This window comes from Salmo trutta, chromosome 30 (assembly GCF_901001165.1).
Source record: "Salmo trutta chromosome 30, fSalTru1.1, whole genome shotgun sequence".
Lineage (NCBI taxonomy): Eukaryota > Metazoa > Chordata > Actinopteri > Salmoniformes > Salmonidae > Salmo > Salmo trutta.
In genome coordinates this window covers 3,490,006-3,504,862 of record NC_042986.1, presented here as the reverse complement: position 1 = coordinate 3,504,862, position 14,857 = coordinate 3,490,006, and positions in this window count along the sequence as shown.

Below are 14,857 nucleotides of genomic sequence, written 5' to 3'. Positions count from 1 at the left end.
ACCCCGCCCTGTGCGACTGGGTCCTGGACATTCTGACGGGCCGCCCCCAGGTGGTGAAGGTAGGAAACAACATCTCCACCCCGCTGATCCTCAACACTGGGGCCCCACAAGGGTGCGTTCTCAGCCCTCTCCTGTACTCCCTGTTTACCCATGACTGCGTGGCCATGCACGCCTCCAACTCAATCATCAAGTTTACAGATGACACTACACTGGTAGGCTTGATTACCAACAATGATGAGACAGCCAACAGGGAGGAGGTGAGGGCCCTCGGAGTGTGGTGTCAGGAAAATAACCTCACTCAACGTCAACAAAACAAAAGGAGATGATCATTGACTTCAGGAAACAGCAGAGGGAGCATCCACCTATCCACATCGATGGGACAGTAGTGGAGAAGGTGGAAAGTTTTTTTTAAGTTCCTCGGCATACACATCACGGACAAACCTGAAATGGTCCACCCACACAGACAGTGTGGTGAAGAAGGTGCAACAGCGCCTCTTTAACCCCATGAGGCTGAAGAAATTTGGCTTGTCACCTAAAACCCTCACAAACTTCTACAGATGCACAATCGAGAGCATCTTGTCGGGCTGTATCACCGCCTGGTACGGCAACTGCACCGCACTCAACTGCAAGGCACTCCAGAGGGTAGTGCAGTCTGCACAACGCATCACCGGGGGCAAACTACCTGCTCTCCAGGACACCTACAGCACCCGATGTCACAGGAAGGCCAAAAAGATCATCAAGGACAACAACTACCCGAGCCACTGCCTGTTCACCCCGCTATCATCCAGAAGGCGAGGTCAGTACAGGTGCATCAAAGCTGGGACCGAGAGATTGAAAAACACCTTCTATCTCAAGGCCATCAGACTGTTAAACAGCCATCACTAACAGAGATGCTGCTGCCAACATACAGACTCAAATCACTGGCCACTTTAACAAATGGATTTAAAAATGGTATCACTAGTCACTTTAAATAATGGCACTTTAATAATGTTTACATATCCTACATTACTCATCTCATATGTATATACTGTATTTTATACCATCTATTCCATCTTCCCTATGCCACACGGGCATAGCGCATGTACATATTCTTATTCCATCCCCTTACATTGTGTATATAAGGTAGTCATTGTGAATTTGTTAGATATTACTGCACTGTCAAACTAGAAGCACAAGCATTTCACTACACTCGCATTATCTGCTAAAAATGTGTATGTGACTGATTTGATTTGGGAAGGGTAATAAAAATTGTCTGCAGCAGTAAAGTTCCCCAAGAACACAGTGGCCTCCATCATTCTTAAAAGGAAACCACCAAGGCTCTTCCTAGAGCTGACCGCCCCCGGCCAAACTGGGCAATAGGGGGAGAAGGGCCTTGGTCAGGAAGGTGACCAAGTATGCAATGGTCACTCTGACAGAGCTCCAGAGTTCCTCTATGGAGATGGGAGAACCTTTCAGTAGGACAACCATCTCTGCAGGACTCCACCAATCAGGCCTTTATGGCAGGGTGGCCAGACTGAAGCTACTCCTCAGTAAAAGGCACATGACAGCCTGCTTGGAGTTTGCCAAAAGCCACCTAAAGGACTTGCCGATTATGAGATACAAGATTCTCTGGTCTGATAAAACGAAGATTGAACTCTTTGGCCTTAATGCCAAGCTTTACGTCTGGAGGAAACCTAGTACTATCCCTACAGTGAAGCATGGTGGTGGCAGCATCATGCTGTGGGGATGTTTTTCAGTGGCAGGGACTGGGAGACTAGTCAGGATCGAGGGAAAGATGAAAGAGCAAAGTACAGAGAGATCCTTGATGAAAACCTGCTCCAGAGTGCTCAGGACCTCAGATTGGGTCGAAGTTTCACCTTCCAACAGGACAACGACACTAAGCACACAGCCAATACAACACAGGAGTGGCTTCAGAATGTCCTTGAGTGGCCCAGCCAGAGTCTGAACCCTATCAAACATCTCTGGAGAGACCTGAAAATAGCTGTGCTGCAACACTCCCCATCCAACCTGACAGAGCTTGAGAGGATCTGCATGGAAGAATGCGAGTAACTCCCCAAATATAGGTTTGCCAAGCTTGTAGTGTCATACCCAAGAAGACTCAGGACAATAAACTGGGTAAAGGGTCTGAAGTTTTTGTAATACATTTACAAAAATTCCTAAAACCCTGTTTTTGCTTTGTCATTATGGGGTATTGTGTGTAGATTGATGGGGGGAAAAAACGATTTAATCAATTTTAGAATAAGGCTGTAATGTAACAAAATGTGGAAAAAAGTCAAGGGGTCTGAATACTTTCCGAAATGCACTATATGTATACGGCATTTCTCCAGCACTGATGGGGGGGGGTAATTTATGTAAATGCAGAACAGCAGGGGTCCAAGCTCACTCCCTTGTGGTACTCCATTCACCACAAGTACCTGGGCTGATTGCGTGGCTTGCAGTTTGGTGTACTGACTTCTCCCCTATAAGTATGATGTGAACCACTTGATTGCAGTGCTGTCAAAGCCTAGTTTCTCAAGCTTCCTCAGGAACTTGTGTTGGTGACCAGTGTCAATGGCTTTCTTCAAATCCAAGAAGATTGCTACTGTGACCGCCTGGCTGTTATAAGCCGATGTCATGTCCCCCACAACCCTTTGCGCGGCTGTAGATGTGCTGTGTATCTTCCTAAAACCTCTTTGATAGGCTGTTGAGTGAGAAATAGTTAGCAACCTGTGTGTGCCCCAGCCTTTCCAACACTTTGGAGATGGCACATAGAATTGACACTGGATGGTAGTTGGCCACATCCGATTTATCCCAACTTGTAGATTGGTGGTATATAGGCCATTTTCCATTGACATGGGATCTCCCCTTTTGAGATTGACAGATTGAGGATATGAGTCAGCCGCCATGGCATTTCTCTTTAAAAAAAAAAGCAATTACTGTACGCTATTACTGCAATATGAAGGCATTAGTTATTTATTGTACTGGGAAGGAGCATTTGTATTCCTCAATAATATCAGGTATTCAAGAATTGAAAGCATTCCAGCCTACACATCATGCAGGATTAAATGGAGCAATGGCATGCCATGTTTTTTAAAGAACTCCTTGGTCATTGTAATGCTTATCAGTCTAATGGTCTGATGAATGTGTTGAAATTGAATAATAGATTTATTTTCAATTCTTCTATTTCTATTTTTTTTTTCCACATTTTCAAATGTGCCTTTATTCATTTGAAAAATGAAAGTTGAGTGTGGGGGAGATTAGCTTTGCCTACACTATACAATGAAGTGTTAAATTAATGTGGTCCTTGGAGGCGAAGTCAAGCATAGATACACACACACACACCAGATATCCCCAAAGCAATGCCATATCGAAAACTTACCATGACATTTTCTCTCCCATATAGATACTTATGAAACTTCTGCACCTGAATATGATAGCTAATCCCTCCTTATCAAGTTGTGAATAGGTATTCTCTGTAGGAGGGAGAGTGTGTAATACAAACCCTATTGCCCCCCCAACGAGGCATCACAGGAAAGTATCAGTTATTTTCCTTCATCATAATGCACTAACACTCTGCTCGACTGCAACAGATCTTTTGACAGTTTGAAAGCCTTTTGTTGTTCTGATCCCCAACACCATGGCTCGTCCTTCCTCAGCAGCTTGTGCATAGGAGCCAATAGTGTCAACTGATTCCGTAGGAAACCTATTATAATAGTTTAATAGGCCCAGACACAATTTCAGTTCTGTGACTGTGTTAGGCATTACTTTCTCTGGCACTGGATGCTGTCCAGTAGCGTCCACCCTGTGTCCTAGGAATGTCACTTCCTTCTCCATGAAGCTGCACTTACTCCGTTTCAAGCGTAGCCCAAGCCGCCTCCAGTCGCTGTAACACTCTGTCCAGTGTTCGGATGTGGTCCTGATCATTTCTTCCTGTCAGGAGAATATCATCGAGAGACACTGGGTAATCCCCTGTAGAATCTCCTCCATAGTGTGCTGGAAGATAGTGGGACTGGAGCTGACGCCAAAGTGTAACCTGGCTTAGGTGAATAGTCCCTTGTGCATGTTCACTGTGACATATTTCTTAGAATCTTCATCTAGCACAATCTGCTGGTAAGCATGATTGATGTCTAGTTTGCTGAATTTTTCTCATCCAGCTAAGGACATGAACATGTCCTCCATTTTAGGAATGGGGTACTGTTCCTGTGATGACCCTCTGTTTACCGTTACTTTATAGTCACCACACAATCTCACTGTACCGTCTGGTTTTAACACTGGGACTAACGGTGCTGCCCAGTCTGAGAACTTCACTGGTTCCATGATTTTGTTGTCCTGGCAACGATCTAACTCAGCCTCTATTTTAGTTTTCATTGCAAACGGTACTTACCTTGGTTTGAAGAAACGGGGTGTGGCATCACTTGATACATGTATCTTTGCTGTGAATCCTTTCAACATGCCCAACTCATCCTTGAACACTTCCTCATGTTTCTTTAACACTTCCTGTAGAGAATCTTTGCTGTCATGCATCTTATTCAGTCCACATCCAACATGGTGGTCCACTCTCGCCCCAGCAGGTTTGTTCCTGAACCAGCTACAACTACAACTGGTAGCTCTTTGACTATTCCTTTGTATTCAACTTTCACATTAGCTGATCCTACAATGTCCACTTTCTGTCCTGTATATGTTTTCAGACTGATACAGCATGTACCTAGCTCTGGAACCTTTGCTTTCTTCCCTAGCCTAGCATACTCTGACTGTGACGTTACACTACAGCCAGTATCTATCTCATACTTCACTTTACATCCATGTACAGTTAAATACTGTCTAAGCGGAGGTACCTTAGTAAAGGTAGTGTCCATATTGTGAATAGTAAACACATCCTCACTACACTCTTCCTCTTCCTGTATGAAATTTGCCCTTTTCGAATTTCTCTCTCTCCCCCCTTGAGTCGTTTTAGGAGCCTGCGTGCTCGTTTAGTCTGCGACTGTAATTCTGCAGTCCCTCTTTATGTGCCCCATTTTACCACAGTTGTGACATTTTTCTCCCGTGAACTTGCACTCATTATCCTTCATTCCTCCCATCCTTGAAGACAACGTCGATAGATTTTACTCCAGGCTACCGATCAAGTCATGTCAGATCAGTAATTATTTCTGCAGCCTATCATCATTGATCCAATGATTAATTTCAAAAAAGGGAGAATTCATCCATGGATATATTCAAACAGTGCCTATATGCTGCTTTGCAGGAGTGGTCCTTGAGTCTCCTCCCAGAGACGTTTGCGTAAAAGCCTTGCTTTACTCATCCCGCAGCCATTGTTTAGGCCTATAATTCCATTGTACTATAGTCTAATTTACTTTCACTTGCCCACTGTAACCTACTGTTAGCCTACAGGTCATGGGTACTCAATCTAGTGAGCCGCTATAGGTTTAGTCTGTGTTTATAATGGGCTGCAAAATAACGGTGTTGTAGCGAATTTGGAGGGCAGCTCGACATGGGAAACATACACACTCATAGCCCCTGGTCTCCAGGATCCCAAAGTAATTAGCCTCATTAGAAGGATAGTTGCCATAAGGGGGAAATACTGTTAGTAAAGCACCATGGATAATGTCATTAACCTCAAAGTCTAAGCCATTGGGGGGGAGGGGGTACTAAGCTAACATATGGAATTGTTTTAAGATGGTGATATCATGGATCATTTAGCTATTTGATTTAGAATTTTAGGACCCCTTTAGGTATCCACTCAAAATATGATTTTATAAAATGCATTGAATAACACATTCATAAATGGCAAAATACAGTAACAAAATGAATCAGATATTGAATTGTGTGTCCTATACAGTATCTAGGAGATATAAGAAAGCTCAGGAAATATATCAATTTTATTTAAAAATTACACATATTTAACCCTGTATTTGTTGGGGCACAAATCAAATCTAATCATATTTTTCTTTGTCACATGGCCAAATACAACAGGTGTAACCATTACAATGAAATGCCAAACGTCTGCTTGTGTGTGTGTGAGAGAGACATTTTTCTCCAAAGGACCCCATTAATTTACCACTTTGGATGAGCAGTGTCTTTACATTCGCACTGTGATAGTGCGGCTGGGCTGGGCTGGATAGTAGCATCCACTTGAACCACGTATTTAGAAATCACCCGGTTTTCCTAACTGCAACAAACTTACATTTTTCAAATGACTCAAGGTAAACTCAGTTTCTATTTGTCAATTTTATGAATGGATCAGAATATTTAGAAATTGAAACAAACAATTCAAATAGGCCAGGTCAAGAGGGGATGTTAATAATTTGATAATAATTCAGTGTGTTTTTTTTTATTTAATTACAGCTGCATAGCTAGTGTTATTTTTTTGATGTACAAACACTTTTTCATATCAATATTGTACATACATGTGATTGTAAAAGTTTAGTATATTTTGGTTTGGTCCATCGTGGGTTATCTGTATTTCCGTACACCCTTATTGTTCTCTTTTGCCTGACCTTCATCTAGAGAGGTATGTTGTCCTTGGCTCCGAAATTGTTCAATATAAAACCTTGGTAATGTTACACAATGTGATGTTATGCAACCATAAGTTTGTTACAATGTGGACAATATAAAGATTTATGTTAACAAGTTTCACCGAGCTCGCTAACTAGGGTATCTATTGTAACTTGTACTTGGGACAGTGTTTGAGTGAGTGTCCATGTGCTTGCGCAGGTGCCTGAGAGATGTGACCAGTGCCCCTGTGACAACAATTTTGGATCCCCTTGTGGCCCCTCTAAATGTGGAGTATGAAATAACGTATCTCAGGTCCACAATGTCAGATGACAGATTAAGCAATTTAGGTGTATTAAGTATTGAGTCAAGGAGGGCAAAGGCCTTGAGTCTAGATGAATTTGCTGATCTTTTTGCAAAAAACCCCACAAAAAACGGTGAATACAGTTGATGTGACCTGATACTGAATATGTAATGCAAATGAAAATTATAATGGAAATGCAAATAAATTGAATGATTATGAACATGGTCTTTTGCCTGCTAATGCCTGCAATGCAGTAAAGAAAATGATATGACAACAATAACGTCAAATGTAACTGGCCCCTCTAACAGTACAACTGGTCCCAGCTTGGCCCCCCCAGTTGAAAGGGTCTAGAACCGCCACTGGTAGCATCCACTTGAACCACGTATTTAGAAATCACCCAGTTTTCCTAACTGCAACAAACTTAAATTTTTTCAAATGACTCTAGGTAAATAAAAAAATGTAAAACTCAGTTTCTATTTGTCAATTTTATGAATGGATCAGAATATTTAGAAAGGTAAATGAACATTACATTAATCAACTTGAAAGATCGTATTAGAACATTGGCTTGATAAGCGTTATATGCAAACTCCTTATTCAATTTTTTTCATGTTTTGATTTTGTCTTTGTCATTTCCTCTGGAGGGAGACAATTTTTAATCCGAGTCTGGGAAACAAGGTAACCGTATCTAATCTCAGAGCTGTTTGTGTGTGCCAATCCACACGCCTAGTCAAAAGGTTGGAATATTTGAAGCCTTTTAAAGTATTAATATATAATCATTAGTAGTGGGAGACTGCCTCCTGTTGACACATCCAATTTACCAAACCAATGTTTTGCGGAGACCTTTGTTGCAATTTTGTATTAATTTGTAAGTCGCTCTGGATAAGAGCGTCCGCTAAATGACGTAAATGTAAATGTAATTTAGCTGTAGCTATCTAGCTGCTTTGAAATCTGAATGTTTGAATATTTAAACGGCATAAGGATTCATCCAATCACTCTGCAGCGTCAGCACAACGTACAGTAAACCGTCCGAGGATGAGGACAACAAAGGGATCATTGAAGTTAACATAATAACATAAAATCTTAATTCAAATAATGCTATGTTATTTTTTTTTTTACATACTTACTGGAACCCAATGTCTTTGTCAGAGGCAATAGGATATGGTCTATGCCTTTGGCAGCAGAGTTAATGCTATAATTTAAATTATAAACTGGGTGGTTTGAGCCCTGAATGCTGATTGGCTGACAGCCATGGTATATCAGACGGTAAACCACAGGTGTGATAAAACACTTATTTTACTGCTCTAAACTGGTAACCAGTTTATAATAGCAATAAGGTACCTCAGGGGTTTGTGATATATGGCCAATATACCACGGCTAAGGGCTGTATCCAGGCACTCCGTGTTGCGTCGGGATTAAGAAAAGCCCTTAGCAGTGGTATGTTGGCCATAAACCACAACTCCGTGGGCCTTATTGCTTAATTATAATATTTTTATAGGCTACCTGGGGGGCAGGTAGCCTAGTGGGTAACGCGTTGGGCCAGTAACCAAAAGGTTGCTAGATCAAATCCCCGAGCTGACAAAGTAAAAATCTGTTGTTCTGCCCCTGAACGAGGCAGTTAACTCACTGTTCCTAGGCTGTCATTGTAAATAAGAATTTATTCTTTAACTGGCTTGCCTAGTTTAATAAAGGTTAAATGTAATATATATATATAAAAACACAATTAATTGTATTCATATTCTATTTTTTTTATAATGGACAGATTTTTGGTTCATGCGTATCCACACTGACGTTGTTGTTATTGACTATTTATTTAGAAGCTCTTGTCAGGTCCCAATTCTGCAGGGTTGTGTTCATAAGGCACCAAATGGAACAGAACAGCGTGAAACATGAAGGGGCTACCTGAACTTGTCCAATTAGGAAAAGTTTACTTCAGTTTTCTGTTGCAAAAGACACACCCCAGATTTAAATTCTCTTTACAGCCTCTGATGTTGGCATAGCTGTAATTTAACAGGAAATATTAAATTGCATCTTTAGAAGTTAGAAGACATCCCTAAGTGATCAAATGTTGCACTCTTACCAGTTCGACCCTTGATAGAAATGTATACAGCTATCCTGCCTCTTGGTCAGATTCATGCAATACGTGTGTCTAACTTGCGTTGCTCCAATGTCAGTCAATAGCTAATGAATCCTGTACTGTATGTTTTAATATTTCTTTTTAAAAGTAGTATTGTAAATTGAACTTTAACAAGCTAGTAAAATAAAATGTTCTTCACAAAACATTGTGTTGAATTCTAAGGAGTAAGTATGAAGTCCCCACACATTTTCTTGATACCAGGTAAATACCCAGCCCTCTATCTCTTGGAAATACTGCTGCTGTGTTAGGTTGCTTTGTACATTGATTTTACAGGATCACAGCCTTTTAATATCAGAGGGAAGTCTAGTAAGTGCTGCTGTCCCATCTCTAGAGGCCTTCCATATAGGGGCCCTCCAAGCCTTAACTTAGTAAATTATTGAGGGAGCTTTATTGCTGTAGCATGTATCCCTTTCTCTCAATCCCAACCGAGACCACTATAGGGGAGAAACACACAGGTGATTAGGTTTAAATGTCCATTGTCTTGATGAAGGAAAACTGGACTCATGTTATACATATTGTATTACTGTGCAACATATAAAAAAAGCCTTAGGATATGCCCTCCCTTGTCATAATGTGAGGGGAGTGAGGAACAACACTTGAGCGATAGCAAATAGGGATATTGGAATGATTCTTGGAAGAAGTTCGATTTTTCGAACAGCAATTCATTGGGGGCTGTGCACTTGCATACAGTAATCTTGTCTACAATTTACAACTTGTTAATTAAAATCTAAGATCATCCTAAGCAATCCATGTGCCATCACTCTAATGATAATACGTCATTAAGGTATTGGTATTACTACACGTTTTGCTTCCTAGCCTTACTTCATCGCCATTTTATTTTTAACATTTTGCTTACATTTTCCTATAGATTCTAAAATATGTAAAGCGCATTGCCCCCTACCCGGGCTTGTCAGATGGCCGGAAGAGAAAAGCCTATACAGTAGCCTATACTCATTGCCGATTCGCAATCGCATGAACATTGCAACGGTTGTTCCAGGGGTACACCAACTGTGCGTCACGAGGCTGGGACCAGCCTGCATGCCAACGATAGGATGAGTAAGTTTAAACCATGCTCATCCTCCCTCTGACAGGCCAGCAGTGAGCGGGAACCATCTCTGTCAGAGTATTTAAGGAAGAACAAAGGATGTGTCGTTCAGTTCTCTGTTTTGCCCTGCGAGGTGGTGCAGTGAGCCCGTATATACGAACATCATATTTACCATTTGTACTATCATTCTATTTACTTAAAGATGAATTAAATAATCATTGCAAAACTAAGTTGCATGGTTTGTTTATATCCTAATACCAGATTCGATTGACGCAACCCAACAAAATGTTTAAAAAAACGATATATTCGCTACAGTGGAGGCTAACCCAAATGAGCTGCTAAGTGAGCTAGCTAGCTATCTAGCCAACTTCACATACTGTATAGATAGGTAGACGGTGATATTTAATTCATATTAGCTAGCTATCTTGATGTATTTATCACTGTAAAAAACAAACTCCAAATGCATTTGTAGGTAGCTAGCTAACAGCCATGGAGGAGGGTGAAAGGATGGCAGCCCCAACTGTCAGTGTGAGTGTAGGCTATTCTGGATAGGGCAGGTACCTTTGTGTAGTTCCTGTCCCTAGAAGTGCGTATGGAGATAATAGTAACATAATTTACATTTACATTTAAGTCATTTAGCAGACGCTCTTATCCAGAGCGACTTACAAATTGGTGCATTCACCTTAAGATATCCAGTGGAACAACCACTTTACAATAGTGCATCTAAATCTTTTTTTGGGGGGGGGTAGAAGGATTACTTTATCCTATCCCAGGTATTCCTTAAAGAGGTGGGGTTTCAGGTGTCTCCGGAAGGTGGTGATTGACTCCGCTGTCCTGGCGTCGTGAGGGAGCTTGTTCCACCATTGGGGTGCCAGAGCAGCGAACAGTTTTGACTGGGCTGAGCGGGAGCTGTGCTTCCTCAGAGGTAGGGAGGCGAGCAGGCCAGAGGTGGATGAACGCAGTGCCCTTGTTTGGGTGTAGGGCCTGATCAGAGCCTGAAGGTACGGAGGTGCCGTTCCCCTCACAGCTCCATAGGCAAGCACCATGGACTTGTAGCGGATGCGAGCGTCAACTGGAAGCCAGTGGAGAGAGCGGAGGAGCGGGGTGACGTGAGAGAACTTAGGAAGGTTGAACACCAGATGGGCTGCGGCGTTCTGGATGAGTTGTAGGGGTTTAATGGCACAGGCAGTGAGCCCAGCCAACAGCGAGTTGCAGTAATCCAGACGGGAGATGACAAGTGCCTGGACTAGGACCTGCGACGCTTCCTGTGTGAGGCAGGGTCGTACTCTGCGAATGTTGTAGAGCATGAACCTACAGGATCGGGTCACCGCCTTGATGTTAGTGGAGAACGACAGGGTGTTGTCCAGGGTCACGCCAAGGTTCTTAGCACTCTGGGAGGAGGACACAAGGGAGTTGTCAACCGTGATGGCGAGATCATGGAACGGGCAGTCCTTCCCTGGGAGGAGGAGCAGCTCCGTCTTGCCGAGGTTCAGCTTGAGGTGGTGAGCCGTCATCCACACTGATATGTCTGCCAGACATGTAGAGATGCGATTCGCCACCTGGTTATCAGAAGGGGGAAAGGAGAAGATTAATTGTGTGTCATCTGCGTAGCAATGATAGGAGAGACCATGTGAGGATATGACCGAGCCAAGTGACTTGGTGTATAGTGAGAATAGGAGAGGGCCTAGAACAGAGCCCTGGGGGACACCAGTGGTGAGAGCACGTGGTGCGGAGACAGATTCTCGCCACGCAACCTGGTAGGAGCGACCTGTCAGGTAGGACGCAATCCAAGCATGGGCCGCGCCGGGGATGCTCAGCTCGGAGAGGGTGGAGAGGAGGATCTGATGGTTCACGGTATCAAAGGCAGCAGATAGGTCTAGAAGGATGAGAGCAGAGGAGAGAGAGTTAGCTTTAGCAGTGCGGAGAGCCTCCGTGACACAGAGAAGAGCAGTCTCAATATAGTGTAATTTGACTATAATGAAGTCTGTTTCTTGTGAGGTTTTCTGTCCCCAGATACAGAGAGCTATGAAAGGCTGTCTACATATGAATAGGTCCCAATGAAGAGCAGTGGTTCTCAGTCCTGCTCCTGGGGACTGTGCCCCTTTTTGTTTTTGCCTTCGCACTGCACAGCTGATTCAAATTATCAACTCATCATCAAGCTGCAAGTGGTATTTATGTATTCATTTGTGATGCTGTCTTTTATGATCCTGTGTCACGTCCTGACCAGTAGAGGGGGTAGTTGGGTCAGGACGTGGCAGAAGGGAGTGTGTGTTTGTTATTGTTTCATTGATTTTGGCCGTGTGACTTCCAATCAAGCACAGCTGTAGAGGGTTGTGGTTGATTGGGAGTCACACATAAGGTGCCTACTTTGCCTTGTGGGGTTGTGGGTGGTTGTTTTTTGCACTGCTTTTATAGCCTGCAGAACTGTCACTGGTGTCACCCTTTTGTGTTGTTCCTGTGGATGCTCTACTCCTTTTGTTGGGTAATAAAAAATGAGTATTCACATACCTGCTGCGCCTTGGTCTTCTCTCCATGACAACTGTTGTTACAGAACCACCCACCAAACCAGGACCAAGCAGCAGAAGAGGAGGAAGCCAAAGGAGAAAAAAAAGGAGGAATGGACATGGGAGGACGTCCTGGACGGCAAGGGAGCCTACACCTGGGAAGAGATCCTGGCCGGAAGGGATCGCCTCCCATGGGAACAGGTGGAGGCACTCAGGAGAGTGGAGGCAGCTGGACAGAGGAACCAACGGGAATGTTTTGCTGGTACACGACTAGCGTTCAAACCCGAGAGGCAGCCCCAAGATTTTTTTTGGGGGGGGCACACGGGTAGTTTGGCCAGGCCAGGGAAGAGCCGTAAGCCAGCTACCCGTGACTACAGGGAGGTGCGTATGAGGTGGAGGGCGCCATGTTACGCTGTGGTACGCACCATCTCGCCTATACGGACGCACAGCCCAGTTCGCCCAGTACCAGCGCCCCGCAGGTGCCAGGGCAAGGGGAGCATCGAGCCGGAAGGGGTGATGTCAACCCTGCACTCAAGACCGCCAGTGCGCCCTTTCGGTCCGGTGTTTCCCGCTAGACGCACTAGCATGGAGGTGCGTGTCTCCAGGCTGGAGAGTCCAATACCAGCCCCACGCATCAGGAGTCTAGTGCGTCAGCCCAGCCTCGCCAGTCAACAGTCACCAGAGCTGCCCGCCAGTCAACAGTCACCAGAGCTGCCCGCCAGTCAACAGTCGTCAGAGCTGTCCGCCAGTCAACAGTCGTCAGAGCTGTCCGCCAGTCAACAGTCGTCAGAGCTGTCCGCCAGTCAACAGTCGTCCGAGCTGCCCGCCAGTCAACAGTCGTCCGAGCTGCCCGCCAGTCAACAGTCGTCAGAGCTGCCCGCCAGTCAACAGTCGCCAGAGAGGTCAGACTGCGCTGAACTGCCGGAGTGGCCAGACTGCGCTGAACTGCCGGAGTGGCCAGACTGCCCTGAACTGCCGGAGTGGCCAGACTGCCCTGTTCTGCCAGAGTGGCCAGACTGCCCTGTTCTGCCAGAGTGGCCAGACTGCCCTGTTCTGCCAGAGTGGCCAGACTGCCCTGTTCTGCCAGAGTGGCCAGACTGCCCTGTTCTGCCCGAGTGGCCCTCCTGCCCTCCGGCCCAGCCCGAGTGGCCCTCCTGCCCTCCGGCCCAGCCCGAGTGGCCCTCCTGCCCTCCGGCCCAGCCCGAGTGGCCCTCCTGCCCTCCGGCCCAGCCCGAGTGGCCCTCCTGCCCTCCGGCCCAGCCCGAGTGGCCCTCCTGCCCTCCGGCCCAGCCCGAGTGGCCCTCCTGCCCTCCGGTCCAGCCCGAGTGGCCCTCCTGCCTTCCGGTCCAGCCCGAGTGGCCCTCCTGCCTTCCGGTCCAGCCCGAGTGGCCCTCCTGCCTTCCGGTCCAGCCCGAGTGGCCCTCCTGCCTTCCGGCCCAGCCCGAGTGGCCCTCCTGCCTTCCGGCCCAGCCCGAGTGGCCCTCCTGCCTTCCGGCCCAGCCCGAGTGGCCCTCCTGCCTTCCGGCCCAGCCCGAGTGGCCCTCCTGCCTTCCGGCCCAGCCCGAGTGGCCCTCCTGCCTTCCGGCCCAGCCCGAGTGGCCCGCATGCCTTCCGGCCCAGCCCGAGTGGCCCGCATGCCTTCCGGCCCAGCCCGAGTGGCCCGCATGCCTTCCGGCCCAGCCCGAGTGGCCCGCATGCCTTCCGGCCCACCCGAGTGGCCCGCATGTCTTCCGACCCAGCCAGAGTGGTCCGTCTGCCAGGGTCAGCCCGAGTGGCCCGTCTGCCCGGCGCAGCTATCGGCGCCAACAAAGTGGGCGACGCCGAAGGTGGATCGAGGTCCACGTCCTGCACCTGAACCACCTCCAGGATAGGTGGGTTGGGGAGGGAGGGTGTAGCACAGTGCCGTCGGTGACGGCAGCCACCCTCCCTTCCCTCCCTTATTGTTTAGGTGTTAAATTTTGTTGGGGATTTTCTTGTTTTCCTTTTTTTTAGGTGCATCCCGGCGTCTGCACCTTGAGGGGGGGGGGTACTGTCACGTCCTGACCAGTAGAGGGGGTAGTTGGGTCAGGACGTGGCAGAAGGGAGTGTGTGTTTGTTATTGTTTCATTGATTTTGGCCGTGTGACTTCCAATCAAGCACAGCTGTAGAGGGTTGTGGTTGATTGGGAGTCACACATAAGGTGCCTACTTTGCCTTGTGGGGTTGTGGGTGGTTGTTTTTTGCACTGCTTTTATAGCCTGCAGAACTGTCACTGGTGTCACCCTTTTGTGTTGTTCCTGTGGATGCTCTACTCCTTTTGTTGGGTAATAAAAAATGAGTATTCACATACCTGCTGCGCCTTGGTCTTCTCTCCATGACAACTGTTGTTACATCCTGTTATGTGCATGTGTAGCATGTGACAAT